We start from the raw sequence: 9,265 nt of genomic DNA, 5'->3' as shown, positions 1-9,265 counted from the left end.
GTTGGAATGACTCTCACACACCCCCTCCTCTTTACATCTGTTTCTAATCTACACTCACTGACGAGACTGCAATAGGCATCTGCCTGAAGAGGCAACTCACAAACCCAGAGAAAATGCAGAGTGGTGTGTAAACAGAGCAGTGAGGGTGAAAAGGCAACTGTACTCCACACAGCAGTGAGGGTGAAAAGGCAACTGTACTCTGAACCAACAGGAGTTGAACAATGCTTTGAATTTTAATGATATACATAAAAACATACATTCAACTCATAATATGAAAGATGTTTGTATTCCATATGAATGTTCAGTAACCCATTCCAGCCCTGTAGTGAACTGGCAACACATCTAGGGTGGGTGGATGGATGGATGGACAATGTTTACCTTTTTTGTCTGCTCAACTTCCTTTGATTTGTAAATATACATCTATTCCTCATATTCAGGTGACAGCACATTCAAGAACGATGACCGCTTCACCACTGGTACAAAAACAGCATCTAAACGGTTGAGTCCTTTGGAAGCAAAGATCAACATTACTGAAAGTTTAAAAATGAATGTTAACATTGATGCCAACATAACACTTTTGTTGCTAGATTTAGCAACTTTTCAGACTACCCTAGATACTTTTTTCAACATTAAATAAAACAAGAATTAACAGAGTGTAGTTCACTTGTAGTTCTAAACATATTTAGGTTTTTATACCCACTTTTTGTCTCTATCATTCCTCTCTACTACATTGTTCATTAAAATTATACATTTACAGTTATGCAAATTACTTGATGCCATTTAGTAACTTCTAGTGACTTTTAGGACAGACAACAGATCCATTCTTTACTGAGGAGTTGGAAAAACTGAATCTTAGGAAGGAATTTGGATATTTTTTCCTCTATGGTGAAGAACAAATTTCAATGTGTTTTAGTGTTTAAGCTGAACACTTAGAATCTTATAAAGCTTATTGTGTCTGGGGCCGACAGCGAGGGCATATCCCCGAAATTCCCCCAATCCTCTGCTATATAATAAAGCAAATAAATGACACAATGTTCATACAGTGTACAGTATGACAACAACTACATTTCGAGTAATAAGGAAAAGACAGATATTTTTGGATGATTGATATGAACCAAATTTGAGCTTGATTGGCTGACTATATCTATTAATAATGTCCAAAAAACAGATTTTTCAACAGAAGCACCCCCCATTTGGACAAGTGATAATATTCATGGAACACCCAAAATCAATAGGGTTCTTCCCCTATGTTGGTGCTAAAGGGGGATAGTCTTCATGTTTACATGAAGGATATCCGGCCTGAGTAATGTCAGAAAATTATTTGCTGAGTAATGTCAGAAAAGATATTAGATATTTGTTAGATGATCAATATGAACCAAATTAGAGCTTGATTGGCCGACTATTTCCTTAATAATGTAAAAAAAAAAAAAAAAAGGATTTTTCAACAGACCGTGATTGTCGTAGCGGGGTGGGGGGGGTCCATGATTGTCGGAGTGGTGCAAAGTGAAAGTGAAACTCTCCAGGCCCACTAAACTGCTGTATGCCCCCCCCAGGATTGCTGGGTCCCATGAATTTGTCATGTTTACCCCCCTTAATGGCAGCCCAGGCTGCAGGCTCCAATGTTAATACTGATATGTGGGAGTAAATGCGGCGTTCCTGTTTTTAACTTCATTTCCTGTCATACAGCGTGGTACTGTGCTTCTGTGATTGTAAGGCTATTGAATTCCAAAATGAGTAATATCTCCGAAAATATTGGGCCTATCAACTTGCAGAGATATTTAATGTGGAGAAGGTACTATTCCTGAACTGTAGGTACCATATTGGCCAGTTAAAAATGTTTACATTTGTCAGAATTGTGCCGATACACACACAGACGCTCTGAGACCTTCCAGTATTATGATATCGAATGTAAACTCAAGGTAGTGGCATGAAGAAAGAGAACTGTTACACAATTGATATGAACTTAATTTGTCTACATTGACCTGATAGTGGCAGAATAATAGTCAGTGAACCAATTTTTCCCCACAAAACTCCACCTAGTGGATGAAAATGTCACCATATCAACTCTGGATGGTAGACAGAGAATGGACATTTGTAAAACGATCAATATGAACCAAATTTGATCTCAGTCTGCCTATTATTGCTTGATTTATGTCCAAAGAACAGATTTTCAACTAAAGCGCCCCCATTTGGTTGACTTATTGTTTAGGGCCCCTTTACAGTGGCACCAGGACAGCAGGATTCCTCAGTGTTATTAATTATACCTTGCTTTTTCCTACTGTGACAAATCCCAATGTTAGCTGTGGGAAATAGCCCATGCTTCATTTACTCAACTGATTGACTTGGTGTCTATTAAAGGAGGTTTTCATGCTTCATTAAGCTACTTCTGTCACTATTTACATAGTTCTGGTCCATCCTCTTTGGAGTATGCAGCTAATAGTTTTTTTTTGTTTTTGTTTTTTTTCACTGTGATGTTGCACCTGTTCATGTCCATTTATGTGAACCTTTGACTCCTCATCTCCTTGTTTTTTGTTTTTTTTTTTTTGCCACCACCCACACTAAAACACAGGGGAAGTTCTTATTTAGTTACAAATACATATTTAACTGTGATTTTTACCCTTTGTCTTACATTTAAGTTTTGAAAAGAATACATCCTCAGGGGACATCAGGTTAGTGAGGTTACATCCAAATATGTCTCAAAATTTTACAGAATTTATGCAAACTATACAACTGACAAGACATGAAATCATTAATTAATCATTATAGCTCTGTCTAAATTAGACAAACGGCTATCGCTAACCAAAATCATCAACTGATCCAAAATGTTTAGTAAGTTCTAAACCACTAAACCTATCAATACGTTGAAGTAGTTCATTTAAAATGCAGTTTGTCATCAGATGTGATCCATTTGGATGTTCAGAGGCTCCGTCATTACCATGGAAACACCATCATCTTCGACAACATTGACCAATAAAACCCATGAATTTGGATCAATGACAGTGGATAGACACACTTGTTTGATGTTCAGTTATTGATAGATTTTACTGTAATAGTCACTTTTTGTTCAGTTTTCTGTGTTTCTGATTTAAGAATCCTCAACTTTAATCTAAACCTTTATGAGTATCTACATGATCAGTGAATTAAATATAGGAAAATACCAGATTTTCACTGAAAAATGCAGAATACAGAGGATATTAACAACAATATTATATTGTAATAACAATTAATAACATATAATAAATAGTGACACATAAGTTAAGAAAGGTTAAAATGGGAGAACAATTCTTTTGAGTTCCAGTTCAGTGCAGTTATTGCTTTATTCTGTATCTTTGTAATATGGGCTTATAGTCAGTCGGGCCCCTATGAGATACTTTAGCGTTATTAAGTGTTAATAAGACTGTATAAATTTGAATAATAACATCACTAACAGATTCATCATATTCAAGACATTTGTGTTAATATACTTAATAATTAACTGCTACTAAGTGCACAATATGTATTAATCTTAAATGTTCTAGATGGAAGATTTGTCTACTTTGTGTGTTGTCTATTTTCTGCTGGGGAATGGTCATTTGCTGATATTAAAGAACTCTATTATTTCCATAACAGCAGCTCAACTCAGGTCAGATTTTCAGCTAAAATTCTTTTACTTGCTCCCACATTCTTCAATACCTCTATTCTGGTCAAAACCAACTTGGTCTTGGCACAACACAGATTTTTACACATAAGAAATCAAGCACGCACAAAACTCCATTATAATACTTTACCACATATAATGACAAAGTAAATTAAAAGCTTTATAAAAGTTTAACACAGTAGTTAAATTCAGTAAATGCGGTTGTAACTCTAATGCAAACAATTAGGAAAGTCACAAGGCTTTTTTACTGACGTTCTAAAGTAGGCCTTAAAGTGTCAACAGGTTGTCATGTTATGAAAATGGAGCAATAAATGTATAAAGAAAATATTTTGTCTTTACTTTTGTAATGTTTAGTCTTATTAGCACATAATGTTAAATATTGTTAGTGGACATATCAGTACTAGTTAACTGATGTTTATTACAAGTACCCTAACAAAGTGTGACCAGTATGGCATGTTGGTGTGTGTGGATTATATTATTTGGCTAAAGTTAACTTCTTTATAACTTAAATTAACCTGAGGTATAATGATGATAGACACCCTATTTTCCCAAAATTGCTGGTTGTATAAGAATTAAATATTAGATATATGTGCCTGCAAGTTATATATTAAAAATATAAATGTAAATCTGTTGTTTTCATACCTTGACCATAATGTGTTCAGTTAAAGGTTAGAAGTGAAATGTGTGGTGAATGTGTAGCAGTAAAGGGTCAAGATGTTTGTTGTGAGTTTATAGTTCTCTCTAGAATGTGTGGTGAGTGTAAGGAGACACCGCAGGCTGAAGGAAGAGACCTGACCTTTGACCTCCTGGCTCAAGCTGCCTTCTGCTTCTGTTCTCAGATGGAGTTTGTGTACGGTCCAGTCCTTGTTCAGTTTGTTGGATGGATGAGTTTGGCTCACATAGGTGTTTGTTTACAGTCTATAGTTACTGTTGTCTGACTGCAGTTTTCAGGAAACATTAATAAGGGTAATGATGGTTAAAAAAAAAAAAAAAAAAAAAATGGTTCTTTACATGTCCTTCATTAGTGTAGACACTGTTTGCAGAGTCATATTAGTGGCACATATCTAATACATTTTCCATAATCTGTTCTCTGTTATTGTTATTCACATAAATTTGACCTTACTTTTGGAGAGTGGGTGGAAGCTGTTGGCTTATTTATCACTACAAGTACTTCATCTGGTGTGGTTGAAGAGCATAGTGTGGATAAGTTTAATGAAAGATTTAAGACACTCTTCTCAGTTTTGATTGATAAATGGAAAGAACAGACTTTACTGGTGGTTGACTGGACTTACTAACTGTAGTTTGGTGTTGTCCTTATTTTACAGTCAATTTAGCTCTTATTTAACCAGTAAGTCCCTTGAGAATAAATCTCTTTTTTGTCAGAGACTTAAAAGGTGTTTGTGGTAATATTATGCTGTTCTTAATCCATTTATAAACCCTTGAAAGTCCCTTCTAATAACTGTCTTGTAAAACTGTTTATAATGCTTTGGATTCTCATCGATCCTTAGTAACACATAATAAAGTCACTAACCATCTTATAATGACCTTGTTGCTTATGAACTAACAACACAAGGACCTAAATATAAGGTGTTACCCTATAAACACTCAATGATCAACACAGAAATTTCCCAGGCACTGAACCACAGAAAGTAAAGATATTTTACTTTATGGAACCAGTCAAAATATATTCATGGAGCCAACTAATAAGTAACACACCTACACACACTAGATACTTATTTGATAATAAATCATGGGAAATGTTTCACTTTTATTGTCAAAATGGCTCCTCCATACAGGATCAAATTATGAAACAATAATGGACAATAGGAAGAGAATATTAACCACTACTGTGTCTTATACTGTTAACATGTTGTGTCAGCTGGTAGTTTACATTATAGCTCTGTTAGCTTAGCTCTGTTTTTAGACGGAAAACAGCCACAGGAAAACCACAAATCACCTCAGTTTTCTGTATAAACAGAACTGTCACAGTTTAGTTTGAACCCTGGATCAACAAATGGCATCTCATCAAAGATAACATCCCATAATAACGTTATACCTTCATAAGCCTCAGAATCAAACTCACCCATGTAGAAGAAACGCTGCCATTTCACCATCAAACTCCATTCTTTTCTTTTACAGCCGTGTCCAGAGGAGAAAAGAATGGCTCCTATTTTTAATCATTTCTTTTCTTTGACTCTAAAAGTTGTTTCCTGCTGGTTTTCATCATTATCTCGGCCTTGACTGGCAAAGTGACTCACCACTCCCTCTAGTGGCAGCATATATACCCCGGCCCGTTGCGAAAAATAATTCAGTTCATATCTGTACAATCCATTTTTGGCAGAATTTGGGAATGCTATTTTACTTTATCGAACAACTCAAAATATATTCAAGTAGCAAATTAATAACTAACATTTTTCAGGTTTTTTTCATTTTATATATATCACTGTAATATATATATATATATCACTGTAATATATATATATATATATATATATATACATATATATACATATACATACATATACATATACATATATATACATATATATATACTACCAGGCAAAAGTTTGGACTCACCTGTTTTTTCTTTATTTTTATGACTATTTCCATTGTAGATTCTCACTGAAGGCATCAAAACTATGAATGGACACATATGGAATTATGTAGTTAAAAAAGGTGTGACAAAACTCAAAGCATGTTTTATATTTTAGATTCTTCAAAATAGCCACATTTTGCTTTTATTACTGCTTTGTGCATTCTCTCGATGAGCTTCATGAGGTAATCACCTGAAATGTTTTCCAAAAGTCTAGAAGGAGTTCCAAATGATGCTGAGCTATTGTTGGCCATCTGTGGTCCATGTCATTTAAATAAGAAGGTGAGTCCAAACTTTTGCCTGTGTGTGTGTGTGTGTGTGTGTGTGTGTGTGTGTGTGTGTGTGTGTGTGTGTGTGTGTGTGTGTGTGTGTGTGTGTGTGTGTGTGTGTGTGTGTGTGTGTGTGTGTGTGTGTGTGTGTGTGTGTGTATGTGTGTGTATGTGTGTGTATGTGTGTGTGTGTGTGTGTATATATATAAAAAAAGTGGAAGTGTTGCTACCAGACCGTGGCTTTGGACCAGTCTTAGGCCCAATCCCAATGCACCCCTTGGCCCCTCCGCCTCCATTTTGCATGTTCACATGAAGGGGTAGGGGTGTTTGGCCCTTGAAACTGAGATTTTTCAGGACCACACTACAAACGGAGGGGTATGACAAGTCTCCCATAGTTCTGTTCAAATCATCAGCAAAGATGGAAGTAAACAGCAAAAATGCAGCAGTGTGATGAAAGAAACACTCAAATGTATGTATTTTCTTCATAAACAACTTCAGGCCTTTAGATTACACCTTGGCTGGGCCGACTAACGGTGTGCCCAAATTAAATGTCCCCAAATTAGTGTCCCCAAATTAAAAATAAAAAAAGGCCAGAGCAGAGTGTAAACGAAAGTATTGACTCACTCGCCCCTGCTTTTTTCCTCCCGTAAAACACATCAGTTATAATATACAAGGCTTGTTCATAACGACAGAGAAAACATTGACAACAACAACACATATGTACCGAACAGGAAAGCATAAGTATTCATGCTTCCCGCAGAAGTCATATTTTGTGATAACGTTAGCACAAACACAGAATCCAAATGCAGAACTCCGACAACAAAAGTTAGTTCCAAAAGGTTTATTGTTCACACACAGGTGAAAAAATATAATGAGTGACAGAATCTTGAGGATAATGGTTGGGGATTTTCTCCTCAGATTCGTCCTCCGGATCGAGGGCAGCAGCCCGTCTCCCCGAGCGGTGTTAGGAGTCTTTTCCCCGACTGGGGAAAAGCAAAGGGAGGTCAGGGACGGAAACAGGTCATACACAGGCAGGCTAACAATCGAGCAACAGGACATAAGGACTAGGCAAACTCACGTACCGGTAGTCAGGGCGAGAAGGTCAAAACCAGATCAGATGAGGCAGACAAAAACCGACAGGGATCAGGCAGAAGACGAAAAACCGAGGAATCCAAAACAGGTCAAAAAACAGGCAAACAAACGAGGTCAAGTACGCTGGTCTGAACTACTGGAGTTACAAACTAGCGACTGACAAGGGGAAAAGACAGGGTTTAAATACACAAAAGGGAGGGAAGACAACTAGACACAGGTGAAGCAAATTAGGGCGGAGACAGGTAATCAGGACAGAGGTCAGGATGAGCGGGTAACAGGAAGTAAAGACGACAGACAAGACACATGAGGGAAAACTTAACAAAATAAAACAGGAAGTGACACACAAAACATAAAAGACAGACAAGACCAGACTATTGTCTGGCAGCAGGTATGACATATTTGCGCCGTTTGATTGGTCTAAATCACCCGTTTCGGCCAATGAGAGGTGATGAGAGCTTGGAGATTGACTCGTACGTTGTACGCCAAAGGTTTTCTCTCAACAACCATGCCTCGTGGGCGACCTATAAGTTCAGGCCGCTCACATAACAAACGCAGTGAAACATATGACATATGAATTATCTGCCTGCATGCAGTCCTGTGATTTTGGAATTAAAATCAGCTGGCCATATGCTGATCAATACTTCTGGAAATTAGACTTGTGGAATCCATGCCTTCATACTCTTGAATATATCTGAAATAGTCTGAGAAAACAGGAATTACTGTTGAAAAATCTAATCCCGCACCCACCCCCTCCGCCGATTCCAGCATCTGATGTGCCCAAATTAAGGTAATCTAAAGCCCTGAACTTAATCATTTGATTGACCGTTTAATGCTGTTTTAATGTGTTATAGATCGCATTTCTGCGGTTTGCGGTTAATAGCCGCAAAAAGATACCCAAAGCCCATGGAACAGAAATGGTTAGAGCTGCTGATGGCATGGGGAATTCTGTCGTAAACTAAGTTGTCGCATCTGTTTATAGCAGCAGCGATGACTGTTGATGACATAACACATGTGGAAGGGTTGGACCATTTCATATGGGAGTGTTTGAACCCCAGGTTAGTACCAAGTGCAAGGGGTGAATTGGGATTGGGCCTTAGCCTTTGCATTGAGGGGGGTCTTGTGATAGGCTCACCACAGCTGCATAGTGTTGTAGCATGTCTGCAGAATCACTGAGCTGCCAGACCCAGCACTGGCTTCTGCTCACATGAATGGCCTTAGCTGAATAGGTTGGCAAAGAAGACCACCCGGGACAATCTCCTCCTTTTGTGGAGAACAGGGAAGACCACTGGGCTGCTGCTGTGAAAACCTTCCTGAATACAACTGTGGCCTGTGACCAACCCACGGTGTTTATACTGAGCCTGTGCAGAGAATACCAATGTACTAAAGGCCAAAGAAGGAGAAAGGACACTCCCCCCTGGCTTAGTGAGCTGCTGGATTAAACACTCTGCGGTTCAGTAAAGCCTAACATCAGCTTTGTGGTGGTTAGTGCCATTTACTTTTCATGGAAGTGTTTCATAAGGCTGAAATTGAACTCAGAAGTGCATTACTGAAGTCTGCAGCTGCTCTCAAGTACCTGACAGCAGCTATTAACTCTGTTATGGCACCACAGTCTTTTCATAAGCCAGGTAATATAAGAGTACGACAGTAGTGCCTCATCGGCTGAAAATAGAGTGA

This window comes from Sphaeramia orbicularis, chromosome 24, assembly GCF_902148855.1.
Source record: "Sphaeramia orbicularis chromosome 24, fSphaOr1.1, whole genome shotgun sequence".
NCBI classification, from domain to species: domain Eukaryota; kingdom Metazoa; phylum Chordata; class Actinopteri; order Kurtiformes; family Apogonidae; genus Sphaeramia; species Sphaeramia orbicularis.
This window is presented reverse-complemented; position numbering follows the sequence as displayed.